Source organism: Halichoeres trimaculatus, unplaced genomic scaffold, assembly GCF_033239565.1.
Source record: "Halichoeres trimaculatus isolate MK-OKI-2021-1 unplaced genomic scaffold, fHalTri1.1 fHalTri1_scaffold_1, whole genome shotgun sequence".
Taxonomy (NCBI): domain Eukaryota; kingdom Metazoa; phylum Chordata; class Actinopteri; order Labriformes; family Labridae; genus Halichoeres; species Halichoeres trimaculatus.
In genome coordinates, this window is record NW_027437179.1 from 22252636 (window position 1) to 22265712 (window position 13077).

Here is a 13077-nt window from a genome sequence, read left to right on the forward strand (position 1 = left end):
ATACACACATGCAGAGTCCAACAGCGCACATCAGAAAACATCTGATTCTCTTTATCACCACTGCTTCTACTTCACACTGATCCAAAGTAGACATACTTGGAGGAGCACAGCCAGATGCACACAAGTACACACACACAACCTCTGATCCAAAATACCTCCAGAACAAACACAAAACAATCCCAAGCCTTTTTTTTAGTCTGAGCCGCCAGCCAGAAACACCAGCAGAATGGTTTACATAGCAGAATAGAGTGAAAGAAATAGCAAAGAGCCTAATATTATAACCACAATGACATACACACTGTCAAAACAGTACACGTGTGCACAAATATGGACATTCATGCCTGTTCAAAAGGCCTCCTAAACCTCCAATGGCACATGGTTGAGTGACATGCAGAGAAACAGAAATAAAAGAGGTGAAAATAATAGAGAACGACTGAGGTGTTTTGCAATTCAAAGTCTCTCAAAAACAATGTATATCCTAAAAACAGTATGGTGCCACTAAACAAAAGCCTATGGTTACAGGCAGAGTGAGAAAAAAGAGGTGAGGAGAGAGGAAGACGGAGAGGGGGCTAAGATAACGAACCATTAAAGTTGGCACCGCTGTCCAAAATCCTGAGGAGAGAGAGATAGAGCATCTTTAAACACTGTCATTTGACTTTGAACAAAGTGACTTTTGAAGTGAAAGAAGCCGTTTCCCCCCTCCTTTTTTTTTTCCTTTTTTCCTTTTCTCCCTTCCCTCCACATTTTAATGCTCCCTGCTCTATCATGTAAATCCCCATTCAAATTAGTTGGGCATTAGAGCCCTCAGCAGTAATGTCAGAGAGACTGAATGAGATGGGGGACTTAAGCACCTAACGAACAATGAAATTCCCAAGCCTTGGGACAGGACAATTAAGAAGCAGGCTTAGCCAATGATGAAAATTTATTGCTATCTAATACATATTTCTATTTTCTGAACACTAACCAATTTGAATGTGATTAAGGGGGGTGGGGCGCTTCATTAAAGAGACGCTGGCTCTCAGAGGTCGCTGGAAGAGGAGTCTTTTGATGTTAAATTACAAATACGGAGGAGAAAGGCACCGCCATTGTCTTTTTGGGGTCCAAGTATTGTTTTCTGTGGTTCCCCTTAAACGGGTTAGTTAACCCCTCGCTGTCCAGGAGAGATGCTAATATGACGGGCCTAGGGGAACAAGAAGAGAAGGAGGGGGGAAAGGAATGGAGAGGGCTTTTTAGCGGGATAATAGACAAAATAAATGCCTTAGCGTTTATTCCTTTCATCAGAATGAAAGCATCCATCCGCTCATTGTTTCCTCCTTTTTTCTTGTGCGTCACTCTGTCTGTTGGCTGCGCTCACAGTGGGGGTCTTGGACTCTGGTAGAGCCACTTGTACAGGAAACTCTAGTGAGAGGAAAAGCACACAAGAAGTAAAAGTAACAAGCCCATTAGAAAATAAGACAACTCAATGCAGCTTTGCAAGAATGAAAAGCTGCAATGAAAGAAGGTAATTCAAACAAGGGGAAATATATTTTACCTCCAGGACTCTAGAAGTGATATTTTGTTCCTTTATCTTTTTGCTGAAACTCATTATACAGAGTAAAACAGACACAATCAGGTTGTGTGTGCTGGTGCTACACTTCTGACACCTGTGCTTTAAAATAACACACATTTGGACTCTGATAGAAAAATCGATTGCACACATTTGTGTTCTCTGTCCAAACCAGTTAAAGCACAGTGCCGGTGGTCCATACACGGGCCAGCAGCAGTAACAAGAGATCTGCAGGACAAAAAAAAAACTCCTAACAGAGCCAAAGCATCAGCGTCACGTTGTTTTCACCCAGATATGAAGCTCTGGGAATGGCTTACCGGAATACTTAGAAAGAGGAGAACAACGCATCTTTTGTTATTTAACTGTCCTGCTCAGGGTGGTGGAGGAGGACCATAATTCGGGTTGGAGAGGGGAGCAGCAAACTGTGCATATATCTTCCTCCCTGCAACACGCACCAGGGCCAGATTAATTTGCGTTAATGGATGCGTTCTCAGGCCTAGTTTGGAGGGGATAAAGGACATTTTCATTAACTTTCTTTATATTTAATGTTCAATTAGTTGCGGGTATAACCGGACCATAATCAGATGGAAATATGGGCAGGAATTAATGCCCCGGCAGGAAGAAAGAAAGACCAGGGGATTGGTATGCACCCAAAGCAAGCTGAGTCTGTGAGTGAGTGTGTAAGTGTGTGTGTGTGTGTGTGTGTGTGTGTGTGTGTGTGATTGTGAGAGAGAGAGAGTATGGGTCTTCATGAGGGTGTAAAAGCCCTTATGCTCAGCATGCATAGTATTACTGTACAAAGGTATTAAACCTCATAAATATATTTACAGAGATTAGTTGAGATATTTACATGAATACACAAATATGAGCTGTTGTGTGAGGAGCGATGCCGGCGGGAAGAGAGTGAAAAGAAGAGGTTTACAACGACATAAAGAGAAAATGGATGACACGGGAAATAGAAAAATCAAACGCTTTATTGTGTGGGTGAGGCATGCTTTGATCATCCTGATAGGCAGTGTTTAGTGTCATGTGTGTGTGTGTTTGAGTGTGTGTGTCTGTGACTGATGCGGTGTGTTGTGTTGCATGTCACGCTGAATGATAGGATTACTCATTTTCCCCTTAGCAGAACACAAATCACTCTTTTATCCACCATCATTGAATCTTTCCAGGGTTAAGTGTTTATGTTCACAGCTTCACACTGAGCGCTCTGGGTGCATGTGTGTTTGTGTGTGTGAGTTTGTGGATGTGTGTGTGTTTGTCTCCGCTTGCACATTTTGTTTGTGTGTTCTGCAGAGTATTCCTTCAACCTTCAGCAGCAAAGTGAAATGGCAGAAACTAAACGGCTGCTAAAACACACAGCGACGCCTTGTCTGGAATGATGACAGAAGTGAAATATGTGTGGGTGCGTGACTTTCTTTGTCACACAAACGCACAGATACCGAGCAGTTTACAGACTGCGATGTGGAAACAAACACAAAATAATTCAAGAGAGAAAAAGGCATGCGAGCAGGACAGAAAAGGAAGTAGTGCTGTATTTGTGTGGGTGGAGGGGTGTGACTGTTAGTGTGTGTGTGTTTGGGGGATTGGTGGGTGAGATATGAGGTCACCGTCTGAGGATTCATGGCCTGGAGTCCTGCTCAGCACACCATAGAGACAATGATGACGACTTATTCTTTGCCTAAAAGCACATAAGAAAGATGTCAGTCATCCTTCCTTTCTGTTAAGTCCACAAGCGGAAAAAAAAGCCCAAACATTTTTCAAATACACACCACTAGAATATTTTGCAAAAATTTCAGGAGCTCTGCACCCAAACTTTTTACTTTCACAAACTCTGTGGCGTTAAGTCCTCCAAGTCAGATGTAAGGAGAGGTTTTGAAGATGGCAGGAGTCTGCAAGAGGTAGTCTATAACATTAATAGACACAAACCTTTACTTTAAATACATTTATATAAAAGGGAAGATGAGAGAACTCTGCCATTCTTTTCATGAATATGACTCCCCTTTCTCAACCTTCAGATGTTTGTATTCATCCTGCTGAGCATCATTCTCCCCTTTTGACACAGGTATCTGATATAAACTCCATCGCTCTCTAGGGGTGAGTGCTGGCAAGAACCTCACGGTACGATACGCATCAAAATACTAGGGATGCACAGAGCCAACTTTTCTCATTCCAATTGGTCGATACCTGGGTTTTAGGTATCGAGTCATACCGGCACTGATACTGATACCGATCCAATACCAGTGTTTCACAATAACCTGCATTCCCTACTGAGGGATGAGACTGATAATGTTTTGGGCAAAAGGCAAAAAAAAGTTAGTGGAGTTACTGGAGTTAATATTTATTTAAACTATAAAATATCTTAATGTTTACCAGCAGTGTGGTAAAAACCATGCTTCAGAATGTGCACAAATTAGTATCCAATTATAATATTTTTTACCCTGTAGACTGATAATTCAACAAAAAACATAAAAGTGCATCAGAGGTAACAATTCAAATCAAGTATCTAAAGGCGCTGGTAAAAAAGAAAAGGGAGAAAGCTGGTTGCCTGGATCGGCACCATGGATTGGCTCCTTTCCACCGTTACCGATCCAGCTTTGAGGGGCATCGATCCATGATACCCAATCCTGGATCGGTATCGGTGGATCCCTGCATAATACTTGGGTATATCCCAATATTGTTAACTCTTTGAATGAAAACAACTTTTCTGTTTTGTTGTGTTTGAAATAATAAAGTCAGATGCAGAGTTTTAATACATACACTTAACTCCGGCCTGAACCACACGTATATGGATATTTTTTGATCGGATATCTTTGTCCTCGTTTAAAAATAAATCTCCCTCCACACCACAAAAATAACTCTGTCCATACGAAGAGTCCAAACTAAAAACGATCGCCTCTGAAGCCTGCAATGCCATGCCTGGCCGATAAGTGGCAGGTTAGCAAAATGTGAAAACCATAGAAGAAGAACGTTATGAGCAGGCGCAGTCAAACACAGTGACTTGTTGCTAGGCGCTTGACGTCATCGCGTGTACACCAGCTCCGTTTAACACCGCTACACAAATCCACTCAACCGGATATTTTTTTATTTCTTCACTTTTTTATCTGTTTTAAAAAATCTCCGTTTATGTGGGTGAAATCGCCATGTTCGTGTGGTTGAGAGGCCCAACTGGACAGAAAAATGTGCGTTTAGGAATATATCCATATAGGTGTGGTTCAGGCCTCAAAAACATAAAGTGCATCTAGTGTGTCACTTAAACTACTGTGACATTAAACTGATGTTGAAAAAAAATCATTGAGTGAAAGATGTGGTCAGCTGGTGAAACTGATAAATGTCACTTGGTGTAACCAATGTTACACATAAAAATGTAATTGAGCAAAACATGACAATAATCATTATTTTATCTGTAAAAATTAAAATTAAAATTATTTTAAACCAACTGGCCCAAGAATAGAGGGTGAACTGATGTATACTGGTTAAAAACCCACATCATCAAGTTTAGAAATAAAATATTGTGAAAATACTTTGAGATTAAATTTATTATACAGTTTAGGGGCAGTGGAGTAGCTCATCGGTGCAATCTACCACAGTGAAAGTGGGGAGCATGCGCTGTACTTCCAACTCACCTAAAACATGAGGTTTTGTTTGTACAAAAATATTAAGAGTTGAAATACTGATGCTTTATCACATGTCAAAGTATTGTGATGTATTGCCGTAACAATATTTTTTTTACACCTCTATCACTCTATCAATCACACTCATATCAGAGAGACTCAGCTTGCAGAGATGTACTTGAGGAAGTACGGAGCTGTTTGCGTTCACATTGGTTCACACAACCCAAACATTCTGGAAGTTTTTAGGAGTTTTAGGTATGTGTGAATACAGCTGTGCATTTCTTTCAACCTACCTTGTGCATGCTATCGAGTATTAGCCTCAATCAGTTTTTTGCTATCTCTCTAAATCACAACCTCACACAAGCAAGAACTCACACATGCACTTGATAGTAGTTCTGTGCAGGTAGGTTACGGTGAAACAGAGAAACACTAGTCTGAAGTGAAGGAAACTATGATTCACAAGGCACACAGTAATTACGGGTCTGGGTACACAGAAAAGAAAGATGAAAAGAATTAATAGTTTGCGGTCGATTGGGTCATGAAGACTTCTTGGGATCATCTGTCAAGGTTATTCTTGAACCTCTTTTTTCTATCAGATCTAAAATGTATAAATGTTCATTCTTTCATGATTAATAGCAGCCAGAATGAGAGTCATTTGAGCCCTTTGTCTGTAGCGTTCTCAAGATTTCATATTCACAAATACACATCTTCAAGACATCAACCACATTCTTTAATTTATTTTCTGAACCCATTCAGTGAATAAAATACTTTTTACTTGGACAAGGACAGCCGTGGGATGATTTATCTCTGAGAGGAGGCAAGTCATCAAGAGGCTGCAGCCACAAAATGCTAACTGCGTGTACACAGTGTGCTCCACTATTAATTCCCTAAATCAACACAGAAGCAGAAAATATCTGATTACAGGTTATGTATTTCTTTATTACTTCATGCCTGTGTCCCTTTAAGCTCATAATAGTTTCAAATAATCTTTGGTTGTCGTCAAAGGAATTTCTAGTCATAGTAAATGAAAAGTAGATCCGCGAATTCAATCCAATGTCCCTCTCTACTTGTGCTGGCTGCAGTGTTTGTGTGCTCCATCCAAGTGAATTCCTTTCCTACTTTCAAACAATTTCATGCTCTAATTCCAAAAGCCTACTGCTTCAGAGATAACAGCAAAAACATGGAGGAAATTCTGATCATTTGGCTGAGATTCCCTCTGAGTTCATTAGCCGCCCGCATTAATTAAAAACAAACAGGATAAATTGACCACAAATGGAATTTTTTGCTGAAATCTTGTCAGCAATCCAATAAGGGTGTGAAAAAAAATATCATTTCAATTACAGTGTAAGCTGTCTAAAGCTGGGGTCAGATCTGCCCCTCTCCATTGAACTTCAGGGCTTCCCAGCCTCTGTCTTGGTGAGAGCGTCCAGGGACTTGAATACAGACGATTACTGAGGTAATTTGGCTGAAAGCCCACTTGAATTGGCCCAGACCCTCGATACTATCAGCTTCACAATTAACCAACAAAAACAGATAACCTCCAAATCTCTGCAAGGCGTTGCGGCTATAATAGCTCACCGGTGCTGCCCAACACACACACACACTCACACGCACGCATACTGTACATACACAGTTACAGTACAGAGGCGCACACTCACAGAGTCACACACAAATGCTCGCAAACCCAAATACACTGCAGGGATTTCTGTCCAATTAATATGCATGCAAAGCAATTTAGAACCCAACAAGATGTTTTTGTCTGACTGCTCCAGGGTAATTTAGCACTTCTGTTTCCACACAAGCCCGCCATGGAGGGAGGGGGGAGAAAGAAGCGAAGAGAGGTTAGAAAAGTGGAATGGATTTCTTGATTAAAACTGGCCTTTTTCCCCCCTCTCTGTGCGTACAGAGGCGCGAGGCTGCGGCTACGCACACGCAGCAAACATGCAGCGAATCCATATGCCCTAATACAGAGGCAGCATCATTGTTAATTTCCTTTGTTAGCTGTCTGCTCCCCTGGCCGATTTAATTTGTGGTGCTGTGTTAGTGAGCGGCGGGTAGGAATTGAATTAACAGACATTCGTTCAGTGGTACATTCCTCCGTCTCTAACCCGATGTGTGTGTCAGTTTTACATATTGTTCAATAATTGGACTTAGATTACTGTTGATGTGAATGCATGATCACACTGATGCCTCTCTGCAGCGCACGTCCACAGGCAGTTTAGCTGCCGGACATTTCTTTCTGCTTCAGCTTAGAACTCATACCTTAGTCATTTCTTGATTGTTCTTTTTGCATATTCACACTTTTCAGCTCACTGCCTCTGCTACCTTTCTAAGGACTGGAGATCTAAACTACAAGTCCTGGTAACATCAGCATGTTTACATCTTAATCATATGAATGCATGAGCACTGTCCCTATCAAATAAACAAATTAGTTCCTCAAATAAATTTCTCTGCAACATGCACGGTTAATGAAACTGGGAAGCACCTTTTTTCTCTTCTTCAGCAACACTGTCGCTCAAATGCTCCTCCCTGTCTCTGTATCTCTCCAGCATGCACAGAAACACCTGTAACAGACGGTTAAAGGCTGCTGACAAACCTTCATCTACCTGGAGTTAAACAGAGATTCATGACAGGTCAGAAGCAGAGATCAAAGATAAGAGTCTCTAATGCCGTAAAAAGGACTACATATCTGTTCCTCCCACCTTCACAACTCCCCCTTTCACCCCCCTTTCTTCACGTAATTAAACCTATAGTCACTTTCAATTAGCCAACCTTCCTCCTTGTGCAGGCCTTTATGCAAAAATTAATTAGTCAATTAGCCAATTAACATGTGAGCAGGTCTTTGTGTTAACGAGGCTTTTACAAGCTGTGGCAACCCTGCAGTAATGGCAGACAGGCAATAGATGCCATGGGACTAGTTTACACCACACAGACTCACTCACACCTCCTGCACACATGCACACTTTTATTTACTCTGCTGCAAACCCTTCACTCATACTCCGCGCAGCAGATGGACTTGCTTGCTTATTTTACTCCAGTCTTGTGATTAGATGTCTTTCATTAGGTGAATCGAGTATGTTGGGACAGGACTGGAGTGAGGCCAGCAGGTCCCCGAGGACTCGTTGAGGCCCAGCGCTGCCACACTGTTCCCACTAAAAGAGACGGCCCTTCCTCTATTAGGCCCAGACCACAAATCACAGCAGTTTATTTTTACTGCGCATTGTACACAGACACACACATCTCCAGTGTGAGTCACATTATGCGCACGGAGAGAAACACGCACTTCTCGGCTGTATCAGCGTGCGTCTGTTCAGTGTCTGTGTATAAATACGGCCCAGAGACAGCAGTAATGGCTCCCGCTTCAAATAAACACAGAGCAGAGAAGCCTCCCTTCCCTGCTTCCCTCTGACCTAAATCACGGCTGGACGGACACCCCACTTCCTCACGCTGGACCTTCTCAAGCGCCGCTACCAGATCTAAGCACGTGTGTGTGTGCGTGCGTGTGTGTATGTGTGAATAAGTGAGAGGCCGGGCAAGACAGAGAGGCAGAGAGACAGAGAGGGAGAGAGGCAGAGCGGTTTGATATATTCCACATGTTGCTCCCATTCCAGACACAACAACTCCTCTGCATATGGAGGAAAAAGAGAGGAGACGGGGAGAAGTTTGTGCTGGTGAGGAGAGGGAGTGAACGTGAGTTTAGATTGGCGGGAAGGGGGGGTTAAAACAACACCCATGCTTTTAAGAAGAAAAATAATGAAAAGCGTCAACTGCTGAAAGTTTGTGAGCGTTTCATAGAGGCAGGTTTGGAGGATGGAGGGTACAAAAGAAGGAGCAGAAGAAGAAGAAGAAGAGGTGAGGTCACAGAGGGTTCATGTAAAAAATATGTCTGATCACCAAAAAAGAAGCTGTCATTTTAGGCTCTGCTCACACACACACACCTAACCCACACAAATACACACCTCACACACACACACACACACACACACACATTCTGTGCTGGTAGCGGAGATCTCTCTGTCAGTAAAAGAGCGCCGGCCTCCTTGAGAACGTTTATTTTTCCCGTTCCGTCAATCTAAACAATCCCTTAAAAGGGATTGCAGATGTTTATAGGCCTTCACAGAACAAATGCTGCCTTTCTGACCTGCAGATACACACACACACACACACACACTGACACACATACACTGACAAATAAACACACACACACTCACACTCCAGCGGAAGAAAAAGAGGCAAGTGCTTGTAATGTAGACGCAGAGCGCTGTGAGGGAGAACGGAGAAGGAAACAAGCTGCACTGTGGTTGACATAACAAACCCTACACACATCTGTAGATCACTTTTAACATTTAAAGCTTTTTAATCATGAGCTGAAGATGTGTCGTATGTTGATCTGTTCCAGGAAACAGAGAAACCATCACAGGGATATTAGAGGGGGAAAGGACAGCTTCATGTGTGTGAGAGAGAAAAAGAGTGTGTGAATGTGTGTGTTTTGCTGTTTTTTTTTTTCTATGGCTTGTTAAAAAGGCTGCCTGCTCTGCCTGGCCTCTAAAGCCACTCAGACAAGCAGTGTTTTAGTGTAAACACACACAGTGGTTTTCTCCCTTACATGGCCATGTGCTGCCAAACTCTGTTTGTGTATGAATGTGTATGTGTGTGTGAGTGTGTGTGTGTATGTGTGTGTGTGTGCGTGTGTGTGTGTGTTGGAGATGGGTGATTATGGTCGTTATCAACCTGCTCAGTGTTTGTGTGTGACCTTGACTGAGGTCATGCTCCCTTAAGGTATTGTTCACACACTGACAGGTCAAAGAAACTGTACAACTATATGAAGAATATATTTTTTAGCTTTAACTCTTTCTTGGTTTACATTTATTAAAAATATTGTTTTACATGTTAAAATATGTGTGCTCTACATAAAAATGTACATTTTTTGGCTCAATTTTCGCAAAATATCCACTCAGCCAAAAAAAAGGGGGAAAAAGGGAAAGAGTCCATTTGATGCTTGTCAGCTTTACTGTACGATAGGGCACAGTATCTTTGCTTCACTTTGCGCCAGTGGTCAAATAATTTTCTGGTGACTTGAAAAACTTTACCCAGGATTCTTTTTGATTGCTCCGACACTTTCCCTTTAGTTCATTAGTTCTATCTGTGGCCGTATACGCCAAAATAAATGAAGTTTGAGTGTTTTTTATAGCCTAAAGACGGTACTGACTCCTATCAGAGGATAATGTGTCTTTATGATAGGGACTATTATAACTTTGGGCAGCCAGGCAGGGACGCAGGGGAGCGTGAGGGGATGGGGTGGGGGTCCCCTAAGTCTTGGTAATGAAGCTCAATCCATCTCTCTCCTCACGCACACACACACATATACATATGCACACAGTCACACCGGCCAACTCTTAAGGCTCTGAGGGCACTGAACGCTGTGATTATGACTGTCTGGCCATGAAAAATTAACAGGTTTATCTCTTACCCTCTCTTTCTCTCCTCTGTGTCTTCTCCTCTCTCTTTATGGTAGTTACTCTTCTTCAAACGTCCCCCACCCCATCCCCCTGTTCTGTCCATCTCCGCTCGTCTCTACCTTCCAGCCCGGCAATACTTTTCCAATTTTCCTTCAGTGTCTCCCACTGAGCCCAGGGGAGGACTGGGGGAGACTGAAGCTGTGATTAAGTTGATACATTTGAGATAATAAAAGCAGAATGGCTATCATTCTCTCTTCTCTCTTGTACAAGAGCGCTTAAGTCCTCCCCCCCTCCCACTCCACCTCCAACACCACCCCACATGCCCCTTGTCTCTGTCTGCTGTGGGCAGTTTGGACACTGATAGAAGAAGCGTATGTGTAAGGACAATGAATGGAAGACAGTACAAAGTAATAGAGAGAATCGCAAAGATACACATGGACGGTTTCCTTCTCGTCTTCATGTTTGATTACCTCAGCACAGCTCCACTTTGGAGAGTCGCGCATGCTAAAGTAAGGAGGAGATATGCTAAAGTTCTTTAATCGCTGACTTCCCTTCATTCTTTCATTATTTTACTCTTCTTTTTTTTTGCTTGCCCTACTAAAATTAGTGCAACATTTTTGTGAAGAAGTTGTTGTTTGTATGACCAAATGCTCCCTCAGTCTATGACTTTTGTTAAAGCACTTTTTGCAAAAAAAAAAAGGTCAAAGACAAAAAAAAACAAAACAATCCAATACAATGATTGAGTAGTTTGAAATGTGAACCAGTGACCATGTCTTGGTATTATACACTGTTTACTGCATGTCCCAAAGTCAGAGATGTTAGTATTAAAACACAGCTGCTATACTTTGCTTGATACTATTCTAGGTTTTTGATTCAGATCCTGTTCTGGTTGAAAATTTTAATAGCGTGAATTAAAAAAAAGAAGCAAAAAAAATCCATCAAGTTTCAGGAAACTGTACAACACTGTTTTTCATCTTCCTGCTACCATTGGACAAAACTGAAGGTTATAATTATGCTGCATGTGAAACTTAATTTTATAAAATTAAAGTCTTGTACAAGAAAGACTGTAACAGTTCTGTATCTTTTATTGTCCTGCTTTAAAAAATAGGAAAGGGTATCATCAAAAACTTTAATTTCCTGTTCAAATAAAAGAGTCTAAAACTGGCTCAATTAGGATTTTAAATAGAAACTACTCTAACAAAAAAAAAAAATAAGGGCAAAAAAGAGTTCAAATCTAAGAAAACATTCAATGGAGTGAAAAAGTATCTGTGTTTCAAGCCTGAGTGATGCCGTTGTTTTGTGAAGAGCCACCAAAGCCTTACTATTACATGAATAGATTTACATCAACAGTGTTTAAAGCGTCTTGTTTTATAATATAAACAGGTATTTGACAGTAGAAGAGAGCATAAGAACCTCTTTTCTACAAGGCTTTCAACAAAGCTCCAGAAAATAGAGTAAACACCCACATCAATGTCACGTTACTGTTTGCAAAGAGATTATTCCCTGAGTATTGACATGTTTCATACTTTAATGTCACAAGAATTACACTTCCACTAAATGCTCACAAAAGAATCTGGTAAAAACAGTCCAAGGGGGAAACGGACAGTCGAGTGCTCTTCTGCCAACCGAACACTTTGTTCCTCCAGAACGTAAACATACTGATTTATCTCAACAACTCTCTTCAAACAAAACCGCCTCTCTTCCTCCTCTCCTCTTTTCCCTCCTCTTCTGCAACCTCTCTTTCTCTCCAGCTCAATGCCCTGCTGCACCCTGTTGCCCTCTCTCGCCGGGAACTTGTGATGTCTATGTTAACGTGCGCAAACACTGGCGGCCCCCATCGCCCGGTTCTCATACTCTTTCTCTCTACTTTTCTGTCTCCCGCCTGTGCTGCTCCCGTGCAAAAAGAGCGTGCCCTCTCAAACACTCCAAACCCGTCACAGCGGGCCCTGCGCAAGGTGGAGAGATGCTGAGAGCAGCTTTGGAATAAAATAACAAATCAAGCTCTGCAAACCAGGGATGACCAACCTCTCTTTACCCAGCATGCACTCATGCTGCCATTTTTTCCCCTCTACCCTTTAGTTACTTTTACAGTTTGTCCAGAGACCTACCACCTTTTTCCGCTGTCGCCTTTTCTCTTTCTCATCTCTCTCCGGATACAAGTTTGATGGCGAACACTGATTCCAACGTCACACACCAGACTGACAGTTGACATTCTCTCTTCTTTAAAAAGCTGTCCTGCTCCTTTATTTCCCCCCTCTCTGCTCAGATTGCAGGACTATTGTCAGAGGTATAGAGCCAGTGGGGGGAGAGGCAGGTAGGGGAGGGGAGAGAGAGAAAGATAGCAGCTTTCATAGTCTTTTGAATGTGTGTTTTTTTTTTTTTTTTAAGGTGTTGGGGTGACTCGGAGACGGGTTGAGAAAAACAGAGTGGAAAGTGCACGCAGTGAATAAAAGGTGCAAAA

At 42.1% G+C, this 13077-nt stretch overlaps 1 long non-coding RNA gene across 1 annotated transcript in view; it reads right to left on the bottom strand.

Annotated features, from left to right (window-relative positions):
- LOC141797280 (uncharacterized) overlaps window positions 1-13077 on the bottom strand; it is a 103854-nt gene that overhangs the window by 14013 nt on the left and 76764 nt on the right. Inside the window, exons 2-3 of the long non-coding RNA XR_012599028.1 lie at window positions 1258-1398; window positions 584-612 (exon numbers count right to left, since the gene is read on the bottom strand). This is a non-coding gene — a long non-coding RNA (uncharacterized LOC141797280). The remainder of the gene's footprint in view (window positions 1-583; window positions 613-1257; window positions 1399-13077) is intronic.